The sequence below is a fragment of the Triturus cristatus genome, chromosome 10, assembly GCF_964204655.1.
Source record: "Triturus cristatus chromosome 10, aTriCri1.1, whole genome shotgun sequence".
Classification (NCBI taxonomy): Eukaryota; Metazoa; Chordata; class Amphibia; order Caudata; family Salamandridae; genus Triturus; species Triturus cristatus.
The window spans coordinates 311,999,812-312,012,901 of NC_140593.1; the positions used below are offsets into that span (position 1 = coordinate 311,999,812).

Consider the following 13,090-nt stretch of genomic DNA (forward strand, 5'->3'; position numbering starts at 1 on the left):
AACTTTAAAAATATTCAAAAGAAAAAAACAACCCATTAGTAGCAAATTTGTAGCTAGGAGAATAGGATTCAGCATTGGATCATCAGACCATAAAAGGCTGGAACCAGGAGTGTAGTAAGTATACAAAGCGTCCCTCTAACCCATGCACCCAAGGCAACAGCAACATCAGCCTTCAATGAGTCAAAGTCTACTAATGTGGTCTGTTTTGATGCCATCCAGCAAATGAAATACAGCCAACGCAGATCTTACAATGACCGTGATAGGATGCAAAGCGGCCAAGGCCTCTAGTTATTACAGAGCAGATTAGGTAAACTACTCTTCTTCCCCCTCAACCTCAATCTGCTTGTAGCAGCTTCCGCCTAATACCCCACATAAGGTCCAGGAACTCTGCCAATGTGCATACCACCACTGGTCTACGGTCTGATTGGAGTATGCACAGCGCTTCAGCATGACTACGTGTTCCCATCTGCCTGCATATCAATCATTGGAGATGCAATGAGAAGAAAAGTCTATCTTAAATCTTGATTAACAATTGTATTAGATATGACTCATGAAATAATGTTTGAGATGAATACAATTGATTGATTTCTGATTAAGTAGCACTTTTCTGTGATCTGGAATCATTTTTCCTACTTGGTTTCCCAATTCTTTTCAGTATCATTTTTAGTTTTTTGTGATTGTATCGCAATATGTAGCTCAGCTAGGGACTATATAAATATTTTTAAACATTAAATGTGTGATTTTGTGATGTACACCGATATTTAGATACCTGTATATTTACTACTGATTAAACTTGTATCTTTTATACTAGAGCTATTTTGTGATTATATTGTCTCTTCGTCCATTGTAATCACACTGGTGATTTGAGGTTTTATGTGTAAGTGTGATGTGGTAAGTGTGGATTGACCCAAAGGTTTTTTTTTATTGACCACGGTATTTTTTTGTACCCTTCTCCTTTGGCTGTTGGGTCCCTCTCTTTTTCTTTGAAACTAAAGCCCGCCTTACCCTTTACAAGAACAATTTATGCAATGTTTACAATTGTTCGTTCAACTTAGACTTTTTAGGTCTCGCCTAGCGATGCAGCGCATGCGCTGCTCGCCTTGGCGAGACCTGTAGCCGTCGGTTTCTCTGCCGAAGCAGGACAGGAGATGTGCACGCATAAGGACAGGAGATGTGCACTCCGTACGCGTGCACATCTCCTGTACCCGCGTGAACACAGGGCGCGCATGGCGCGCTTTCACTTTCCCTCCCTCCCTCCCCCGTCCTCCTAGTTAATTTCAGTGTTGCGCTGAAGCCACGCCCCGCATAGCCCCACTCGGAGGAAAACAGTGAGCCCGGCGCTTCACGCTGCCAGAAAGCTGTCACTTACGGTCAGCAGCGCTGCCCTGGGACCACAGGCTCCGGGTTTCATCTACTGTCTCTACCCAGTTTTTCTTGCTTGATAAATTGACAGTCGGCTTCTCTGAGTTTGCAACTTTTTAGCGCAGTTTCAAACTACGTGGCTCCTCGTGAATTATTTTTTTATTTTAAACTGCACCAGTCTAGTTTAATTAAAAAAGAAAAAGTCCCAGTAAAAGGAAAGCAGAGGGGCTTATCATTTAGTCTTAACAAATTGTATCTAAAAAACATTGGGAAAGCCAAGGGGTTTGGAATTGCATGTTGGCTAGAATTTAGCTCAATATATGCATTCGAAAAACGCATATTCACCCCTTAGGGCATCTTCGCTCCGAGTAACCCATGATTATTGTTACCAATGTTCAGAACGATGAAAGGTTGAGCGAGCCCACTGGGATTTGAACCAGTGACGATGATAACGAGCAGAGACTCCTTGACCGGATGCATTAGTCCACTGAAGCACTAGACCTGGCTGTTCAAGTGTGCTGCAGGGAAAACAACACTTTACTTTTTCTAATCACAAGGCATTGTAAAAGCAAGAATTTAACGTCGGACTCTGTGTACTTTTGTGATGTGAAATTGTTTGTCTTCCATTTCAGCGCAACCAGTCCATGGGAAGTGAAATAATATATCAAACAGCCCAATGCATGATATATATTTTTTGTCTTCAATATAACTCCAAAGGTTACAGGGACGCTATAGTTAGGTTCAGATATTACAATAACAAAACCATAGAAATTCAGCAGTTAGTTACCTTGGGGCACGAGTTATAGTTCTCTCAAGTAACTATGACGTATGCCCTAAGGTCACTATAGATATAAATGCTGAATTCCTAAGGTTTTGTGGTTGTAAAATCTGACCCCATAACACCCCTGTAACCTTTGATTTGTTTAGTGAATTTCACCATTTGTTTAATATAAAGAGTACTACGAATTCACACATGAGTTCAATTTACTTATATACATTTTCACAAGTTTATAAATAAATGTTATTCACATATTCATTATATATATATAGCGACATATATATATATATATATATATATATATATATAGAGAGAGCTCTGAATTAAGTTCAGCTGATGAGGAACAAGCCACCTCTAGTCTGGATTTTTCCGGGGAAATGCGCCTCATGCAGATGACAACGTGACAAAGAGGACGCGGCCAAGGACCGTCACGGGGGAGAGGACGATCACAAACCCGAAACGGAGAACCAGGAGAGGCGGCCAGACCCAAAAGAGGAAGAGGAAGAGCAAAACAAAATTAAAACCACAAAATCTCAATATGATTGTTAATCTCTCCAATAAAATTCTCAACAAAGCACAAATCTCATTGCTTAACAAGGGCTTATCTTTTTGTCCCAACAAAGACATGGACCTGGCCAATATACGCATCGATCTGTATAAATTTTGCCGTAAAATCAAGCTTAAAAAATACTTTGAAGAGAGACCCTTCCAACCATCCTCTATACCCTCACCAAGCCAAACAATTCAATCCTTGAGCATCAAAGACATTCCAGCATTGAAAGTAGCTACCTCATTACAAACTGGATCTTTTACACAAGTTGGAGCCAGTAATCCCTTTCCCATATCAGATTTACAATATTGTCAAGACACGGGCCTTGAAACCAACAGAGGAGGAAATAGTGGTTCTAAAAATCGATCAACTTTTTGTCCACAACTCCCTCCTGGCAATAAAATTGATCTCTTTCAAGAAATTATGGTGGAGGAGATCAATAAAATGTCCATCAACTGCCCTATGTCATCCAACAAAAAGCATAAAATAACAAAAAAACACAAGAACAAGAGAAAGATATGGAACCTCACTTTTGAAGAACACAACGCATTAAAAGAATTACGTAATGATCAAAACATCATCATCAAAGCCTCGGATAAAGGCGGTAACATCGTCATTCAAAATTGTGAGGATTACATCAAAGAAGCTACCAGACAACTTAACAACAAGGAACATTATGAGAAATTAACAAATAACCCAATCAAGAATTGGACAGAGGAATACCATACGAAACTCTTGGCTTGGAAAGAGAGAGAACTTATTGATTTGGAAGAATATCTATATCTAAAAACTAATCATCCTATCACGGCAACCATTTATTTCTTACCAAAGATCCATAAATCAACTATCAATCCGCCAGGTAGACCCATTGTTAGCTCCATTGGTTCTTTATTAGAATCTACATCTCGGTTTATCGACATCTTTCTAATGAATTATGTTACAGCCCTCCCATCATACCTGAGGGACACAATGGACTTTTTACAAAAAATTGATCAACTACAGTGGAAAGAAAATTACATTATGGCCTCCATTGATGTTTCTTCTCTCTATACTTCCATTCGCCACTCAGATGGAATAGCAGCAGTAAAAGAATTCCTCGACACCAGAGCAATTTGCTTTTTGGAACATTCTGAGATGTTGATTGAAATGCTGACATACTGTTTGACACATAACGTCTTCCTGTTTAGAGGAGAATTGTTCCTGCAAAAACAAGGGACCGCGATGGGGACATCTTTTGCCCCAACTTATGCCAATCTCCTCATGGCAACATGGGAAACTGAAGTCTTAAAGGACGATTGCGCAAAGAACATAAAATTCTGGTCAAGATATATCGATGACCTGTTCATCGTCTGGGAAGGCGATATAGAGCTTTTTATGAACTTCCTTGATTCTCTCAACACTAACAGATACCAACTGACCTTTACATCTACCACTAGTGCAACTAATATTGTATTTCTGGATGTCGAAGTATACATACTGAATGGCAAATTTTGCACCAAAATGCAAAGAAAACCCATGGCCAGCAACAGCATCCTTCATGCTAACAGTGGACATCCAACTAAACTCAAATGGAGTATCCCCTATGGGGAAATGTTAAGAGCTAGAAGGAATTGCTCAGAAGTCTCAGATTTCAGCCAACAAATAGATGAAATGAGTCAACGTTTTTTACAACGAGGGTATCCTTTGGATGTAATTCTCACTGCAAAAAACAGAGTCAAAAACAAAAACAGAGATGAATTACTCCAACCCAACTTAGCAAGTCATAACAAAGAGGACATTGCTACAACAACGAGACTCATAGTTGATTTCAACAATCAAAGTAATGAATTCCAAAAAACAACATCCAAATACTGGGAAGTACTGCTGCTTGATGAAACCCTTGAGAATATTCTGCCTCCCCGACCGAGAATCACTTATCGAAAAACTGCCTCTCTGGGAGACATTCTAACACACAGCCACTTTGAAATCATACTGCCAACTACCACATCATGGTTAAACACACCGGGATTCTGGAAGTGTTCAAAATGTAAGGCGTGTGAACAGGGTAAAAACATCACTTCTTATCATTTACAGAATGGCCATAATGAAAAAATCAAAGACCACATCACATGTGAATCCAAATATGTAATCTACAGATTGGAATGTCCATGCCAAAAATATTATATAGGCAGCACAATCAACAAACTCAAACTCTGCATCCTGCAACATCTGCGTGCAATCAAGAATAAGGACTTTACATATCCTATGGCCGAACATTTTTTTGAATTCCACTCCAGTGACAGTAATCAACTCAAATACTCTGGCATTCAAATTGTCAAACAGAAAGAAAGGGTTGGAAACCGAATTCTTGAGTTAAGAAGAGCAGAGTCGAGAATGATTTTACTAATGGGTACAGAAAACCCATTAGGACACAACTTGGATGCCGAACTGCATGTGCACCTCTGAGACATTTGAACTGACTATTCATGATGGGCTCCTTCCCGCCCCCCTTTTTTGTACATAATCTCCACTGTCGATCTAAAACTGTAAATTGTCACTTGTCTTCACTGCATCTCCCTCCATCCATCCTTCTTTTCACCACTGCTGATATAGGATATGTGAATTTTATTTTGTAATAGTTGGAATCAGTCTTTAGATGAATTTAGGCGGGTAGCATTATGAATTTTTGACAACTAATCGACTTTGCTAATTAACACCAATTCATACTTTATGAGAATTTTAACTTAGGAAGTCATAAGTGAGTGGTTAAAAATTATGATATAATCACTGATCCTGTGGATATTCATCATTTAGCAGGATCTTATTATTAACATCTGTCAAATTCTAATTGATTTACTCATTGTCCAAAGGTACTTTACCGTTATTGTGACTTATTTCAAATTCCAATTGTTACATATCACTTGAAATAATCTTTAAAAATTACCATGGAGGATAAACTATTGTAGTTTTTTTTATCTAAACTTATGTTTACTTTGAAATGATATAACATGATCGACGATGCAATTTACGTCCAGTATGTTTTCACTTTCTATTATTTTTTGTAAATGTCTTCTTTAAGAGACACTCTGGACATTAAGACTCTATGGTCCAGTTGAAGGCTAAGTGCCGAAACGCGTCGACCGTCTTTTTGTGCGTGTTCCTTGATGTGTACCTGTTAAATAAACACTATCGAGTGTTCTCTGTGGTGCCGTGCTTTCCTTTGATGCGACGAACCCCAGGGCTGAGGGTGAAGCGAGAGAAAAGTTTTGTTTATATATATATATATATATATATATATAATTTATTAAAAAATTATGGTAAGGTAACATGTAGTCAAGGGGGCTTTGATAACAAAAAAACATTTGCGAGGCAATAGGTCTCGCATTTGCGAGAGTTTAAGCTGTTTTACAATGGCAATAGATCAAACTTCCGTAAATGCGAGACCTATTGCATTGCAAATGCTTGTTCTCTTTAGCGTCGGTGTAGGAACCCCTCCCTAGAGCCCGCAAACCTGCTCCCCATTTTTCTCTCTCCCCTGTTCCTGCACTACCCACCGTAACCCATGCCCTTGCTTTGTACGCCCCTCTGCTTTGTATCCGATTGATTTCAAGGTGCAATTGGTCGAATAAACTGATCATATCGTCAATATAATAAGAGGTTCTTCTTCAGCAAGAACGGTTGGAGGCTCTTACAGGGCGCATGGGTATTTTTTGATTGTTGCCAGATTTTGCCTGTTAAAAAACACACAAAGGCCAATATTATAGACTTAGCAGTGCTCAAATTCATAAGAAAGGTCACATTTCAGCATCTCCATTAGCTCTTTCTGATATGCCAGCTGCTGAGGTCATAGTGCACATCCCACAAGCTATAACCGCAGCTGTCAGTGAGCATCCATTGACATTGTATTTTGATCAGTCATGCGGCACACACAGCAGCAATGCAGATAATGTGCCTAATTTTGAGAAAACTGTCCATTCTGTCATATGAAGTACATTTTCTATAGTTTGCTCTGCTTTAATTTCTCATAAAAAATGCAAGACCTTCTGAAGGTTCCTGGCCCCTTTAATAGCACATTAGTGTCTCAGTTGATTGATTGCCGGCCGATGGGTTTTGTCGACTCAGCACTTTGTTTATCTTGTACAATATGAACGACTGTTTACAGCTCCATTTACAAAGATATTACTCTGTATGCAGCTCAAATGTGCAAGCTCTGCTTTCATATATATCCATTTAATCAAAGTAAGCTGTATTATATTCAGTGCTTGAGAGTTTGACAAACTGAAACAATGCACATAGCACCTACAATACATAAATAAAGCAAAGAGCTTAGTTGGGAAAATATATTTTAATGGCATTAACTCCTTGTGCATTCTATTTACTATCCCAGAATGCGTGTTTCCGGTCCGTGGAGGACCTGGCTTGGCAGTTCGTGCTGCACTGTTCCCATGAGGAACAGGGTTAAGACTGATTTCAATATGACTGGGTCCAAACTGGGGTGGAGGGCTGAGCAAAAGGAGGATGGATTAAACCCAGATCTATGTGACTGGGAGTGAATGTTTGCATTCTCCAGCATTCCGTCCATCATTTGTTCCTTTTGCATTAGTCTAAGTAGCAAGGGTATGCCCAGACGTGGGTCCTTTGTTCACTGGATCAATGGATTCAAGTTAGCCTGGCTGACGCCCTGAATCCAGTCCCATGATGCTTGTTTCCGGTGACTGTTCTCATGAACAACAGGGTTAAGACTGATTTGCATATGGCTGGGTCCAAACTGGGGTGGCATTGGTGAGCAAGGATGGATTAAACCCAGATTGTTGTGACTGGGAGTGAATGTGTGCATTCTTCAGCATTCTGTACCTTTAGCTTCTATTTAATATTCAGCACAAAAGGGTTATTTTAACACTGGAAAGGTAACTTTTCACAGGGCTAAGATAGCTTTGCACCACTTTGAGTCAAGGGATTCCTGAGGTGGATGAACACGAACACCCATAGTTTTGACGCAAAGCCTGATTTGCTATGGTACCAGGACCCAGCTTTGCATTAAAAAATAACGCTTATTTTAAGCACGCACAAAGATGGAGAAATGTGTTTATTCTCCACAAAAGGGTGCATTGCGTGTTTCCTGGATTGCATAGCGCACACCCAGTGTGTGTGGGAACCTTAGGAGTTTGGCTAGACGTAGGAATGTGCACTGAAACTGTAAGCCTACTGTACAGATCCTATGTTAGACTGCACACCCTCATCTCAACACTATGCTGCGAGACTGCGTCTGGCAGGGTAGGCTGTATGGGCACCAGCGGGATGTAAGACATCAGCAGCAAGCCGAACTTTGCAAATATGGCACTGAACTCTTTTTTTCAGCATGCGCAATGCAGCACAATATATTTGGATGAAAAATGAGTAAATGTAAACCTCAGTTCGACTTGGAATATCTGTGCAATCAGACAGTCGAGGAGAAGACAGTGACAGCTGCACTGGTCTTTTCCCGAGTTAGGTCACCACCTATTTCGCGTGCAATTTATTTATTTATGCATTTTTTTATTGCGGAAACTTCACCTGAAGGTGTCAAAGAGCTTTACAATAGAACCAGTTACATTACATAAGGACTTCAGAGTACAATGCCACCCTTGCATGAAATAGGATGAGCTGCTGCCAACTCAGATGAACAAGGCACGAACAGTGATGGATGGACTGTTGCCTCCACCATTTAAGGTATCCACATGTGCCAGAGGTCTCCGCTGCTACCTTTATTTCAACCGGTTATTATTTACTACAAGCAGCAATAGATACTTCTTGATCCATTCACTAACCCCCAAAAACACAATTGCAGTGCGCTCTAAAGCCTTTGTTTAGATGATCACCATATAATTTATGCTACAAGGTCGCAACACAATCGCAATTCTAAACATGCAGACCCGGGACAGCAAAATGATGATTTCCAAATTATTTTACTTCAGGAAAATATTTCACTGACTATGTGCTCTTGGTCGCCTGTTGTATGTACACACATTCCTTTACTTTTCTCTCTCTCTTGCACTGTCTGACCACAATTTTGAGAACTTCACACCATCTGGCATGAACAAATGAGATGTTTATTACTGCTGCTTATCATTAAATTTGATATACCCATGTACCGATATAGACAAATCCCATACTAGAATAAAGAAGCACTAACTCCTTGTTTACATTAAGTGAGCATTGAGAAACTCTCATTCCCTACTGAATAAGTAAGTATTTTTCTACATGCGTTTTCTCAGACCCACTATTTTGTATATAAAAGTTTACCCAGGGTGTAAAAAGTACCAGACACTGTTGGGTTTAGTGCTTCATGTTTTATAACAAGAGATTGGCTTAAACATCTCCATTTAAGACTGAGAAGTCATAGAAATGCTCAAAGGCTATTCTTTCCCAATTCTCTCGTGACAGGGGCCTAGATTCTGATGCAGCAAATCTGTAAAAACAGCAATAGTTCTGTAGATATAAGCTTAAATACAACAGAACACAAGAAAATTAGTCAACAACGTTTTGTACAAAGCTGTATTTGGAAGGCCAGATACATGAAAACTATATTGCAACAATGATTAAAGTTGTAGTATTGTTTTATTTCTTAATTGAAAGAAAAGAAGAAAGTGCTCAATGCTAAAGTGCTCACACATGAATAGTGACATTTGAATTGCACGTGTGTGTAAAGGAAACATTTATAAAGTACCGTCCAGGCTCAATGGTGTTTGTATATGATTGAGTCTATGTTACACTTTACAAAAACAATATTTACTTTTGCCCAATTATCATAGTAGTTGGCGATGTTTTGACCCACGTTTCCTATGGGTTCATCATCAGGACAATAGATTATTGATCAACTGGAACCTCAGTGGCTGAAAAGGTCCACTAACTAGTCAAACCAGGCAAAGATTCCCTTACAATCTGAGGAAGATAAGTTATTAGGAACGCAAGATTATGTTGAATTCTCCTGTGAAGAGGCAACCTTTAGTGGTGAACCCTGTGGGGCTAGAGGAGAAATTCCAGAAGGTACCCAACTGAACTGGCCACAAGGTGAATAGGTAAACCTTCAAATTGCATCTGAATTGGGAGATGTTTTAAGAGAATGTAGGCCATGCGTGTCATTCTTACACATTCTAGGTAGGCACACACAAAGATTTAATTTGAGGGCTCCACTATTCAGACCCACCAGAATTTTGCAATTTAGGGACTTGCAAAAACAAATCGTTAAATTGGCAGTTCTGTAAAAAAACACTGCTTTTTACAAAAGTGCTCACGAAATTCAAAAAATTAGACTCCTCCATTTATTGGCCCAGCATTGACCACTGAGCCAAATAAAAGGAAGGGGTCAGCGAGCAGGCAAGGTGTTTGTTTACTCATCTGCCTGCTGCTGCATCAGATCCCTCTACCTGGAGGTGCCTGGAGAGAGCCTGCTGCAAAGAAAAGAAGACAGAAGAAGAAGAAGACCGAAGGGAAGAAGGAAGAGAGAAGACAGCAGAGAAGAAAGAAGACAGAAGAAGAGAACACTGCTGCTGCTCAGACTGGGACCTCAAAGAGCGAGTAAGATTTGTACTGGCCTGGTAAGATGCAGTTTCTCTGCTCCTGCTCCCCCTCCCTCAGAACTCCCACCATCCATGGGCGGGCATTAGAGGCAATACATTTTTCTTTTTTTTCCCAAAGATAAAAACCTCGGGCACACCACCCATGGGAATGCAGCGGGTCCGCTAGGGACAATATATTTGTTTCAAAAAGAAAGAATTTTGGTCTGCCGTCCGTGGGCTTTGAGCGAGTCCACTAGGGGCAATATTTTGTTTTAAAAAAGAAAGAATTAGGTCCTTCATCCCGTAGGCATGCGGCGGGTCCCACTGGGGGCAAAGGTTTTTTTTTAAAAAGAAGGAATTCGGGCCCGCTGCCCATAGGCATGCTGTTGGTCATGCCAGGGGCAATATTATTGTATAAAAAAAAAAGAATTCAGGCCTGCTGCCCATGGGCATTCGCCAGGACCCGCTGGGGGGCAATTTTATTTTTTAAAAGAAAGAATTTGGGTCCACTGCCCATGGGCATGCACAGGACTTTCTGGGGCAATATTTTATGAAAGAAATGCTTTAAAAAATTGCTGCTAAAATGCTGCAAAATCTAAATTTTTGTGCCACTAAATTCCCATTTTTCTGTCACTAAATTTGCTAATTGATGCTACAATATAATAGGGGGTCTGACTTTTCTCACAGGAAACATAGGCAATATGAGCACTTAATGCATGAGATCAGGAAATGTGAGAGCTCTGTTAACAGTTATCATCAATATTATGGCATCTCAAGTGTTGCCCTACTTTTCCAATAATGAAGAGTCAGCATATGACTCCATAGCATAATTACAAAATTATTTGTTAGAAATTGGGTTTCTGGTTGGCAGAGGCATGAACCCTGTCCATGCAGGAACCACAATTCTATTCAGGGTAAGTCACACACCATAAATTGACTTGTCCCTCTGGTAGCTTGGCACAGAGCTGTCAGGCTTACCTTATGAGGCAATGTTTTAAAGTATTTGTGCAACACTTACAACAGTAACACAGTGAAAATACCACAAAAAGACTCCACAACAGTTTAGAAAAATAGATTATGATTTTATGAGTAAAACATGTCCAAAATGACAAAAATCCAATACGTAGATGTCAAGATATGAATGTTTAAAGATTAAATGCAAAAATGGCCTTTAGAAGCATTAAGTGACTAAAGAGATAATTGGCCACACTGGACCAGTACAAAGTCAAGAGTTCAGGCTGATCTTGATGGAGCACAGGCCAGGACCCACGCAGGTCCAGCTGAGCAAAAGTACCTTAATCCTGGTCTCAAACAACAACATGCGGGGTGCAGCTGAGTGATGCGTCGGTGTCAATCCAGCAGTCAAGGAGATGCATTTAATTTCTCCATACAATGACGTCGATGCGCCAGTTCTGAAGACAAAGCACCGGTTTCTGAGATGCATTAGTTTTGGAGCTGATGCACCAGGTTTCTCCATGCAGTTGAAGGGATGCATTGATCGTCCTTCTGCAGTGGTGGCAATGTGGTGGTTCTGATGGCGATGCGCTGGTTCCGGTGATGCGTCGATTCTGCTTTTCAAGCAGAGGATGCATCGGTTCTGCCGGAGCAAGCACCTGGGTCCTCTTTCAACGAACCAGGCCCAGGAGCAAGATTGACGATTTTGACATCCCGGAGTCTTCTAAGAACAGAAGGCTAGCAAGCTACCCCTTGGAGTCACTCTGGGTCACGTTATGAAGGTCAGGTCAGAGAGCAGCAGGCAGCAGGGCAGCAGGGCAGCACAGCACGGCAGCAGTCTTCCAGAGCAGCAATCCAGCAGGGTGGTAGTCATTAACACAGAAGTTCATCTTGGCAAGTTAGGTTCAGGTGCAGAAATGTACAGTTGACAGGGTCAGAGTTCCAGTTGTGCCTTTTGAAGTGGGGGGACTTCAAAGATGGGTCTTTTAAGTGCATAGAGTTCCTTTCTTCCTGTCCTGTCTCCAGACTCGCAACCCTTTGTGTGTGGACAGGGCCCAGCCTATTCACGTGTAAGTGTGAGGCTGTGGCCAGTTCCTCACTCCCTTCATCCCAGGTAGATGCATGAAGTCAAACTAAGCCTTCTTTGTGTGTTGTTGTCGAGAGGAAATACACAAAGTGAACTGTCACCAAGCCCAGCCAGTGATCAGAGACAGTCAGTAGACACCAAATGGCTTAGAGCAGGAAAATGTCCAACTTTCTGAAAGTTGCATTTTCAGAATGGTAACTACAAATCCAACTTTACCATTAAAGAGGATTTATCATTTCAATTCCATAGCTACTAAACAAGACAACTCTACCTTCTCTCAATTAGGAATTACAGTTTATTAAATATAATAAGGAATTCCCAATGTTAATCTCTGAGAGGGGGTAGGCCTCTCAGCAGTGAAAAACATGTTTGAAAGTTTTTCACTTCCAGGCCATGTAAAACTTAAAAGTACATGTCCTTTCTTTTAATTACATAGCACCCTGCCTTATGGGTTACCTAGGGCCTACCTTAGGGGTGAAGTATATGTAATTAAAAGGAAGGGATTTTAAATGCCATGGGGAAATGGCAGTGGAACCTGCACACACAGGCTCTGCACTTGCAGGCCTGAAACATGTTAAGGGCTACTTTAAGTGGGTGGCACTGCAGTTCTGCAGTCCCACTAGTAGTGTTTAATTTACAGGCCCTGGGCACGTGTAGTGCACTATACTAAGGACTTACATGTAAATTAAATGTGCCAGTTGTGCATAAGTCAATCAAACCATGTTTTAGGGGAGAAGTACATGCACTTTAGCACTGGTTAGCAGTGGTAAAGTACTCAGAGTTCTAAGGCCATCAAAAGGAGTCAGCAAAAATATGAGGCAAGTAGGCAAAAGGTTTGGGGA

General features: G+C 40.7%; 1 protein-coding gene and 1 long non-coding RNA gene across 4 annotated transcripts in view; one reads left to right on the forward strand and one right to left on the reverse strand.

Annotated features, from left to right (window-relative positions):
• ADAM22 (ADAM metallopeptidase domain 22) overlaps positions 1–13,090 on the forward strand; it is a 1,168,071-nt gene that overhangs the window by 253,649 nt on the left and 901,332 nt on the right. The window lies entirely within an intron of this gene.
• The window catches only part of LOC146789365 (uncharacterized), a 170,055-nt gene that overhangs the window by 148,829 nt on the left and 8,136 nt on the right, over positions 1–13,090 (reverse strand). The window lies entirely within an intron of this gene.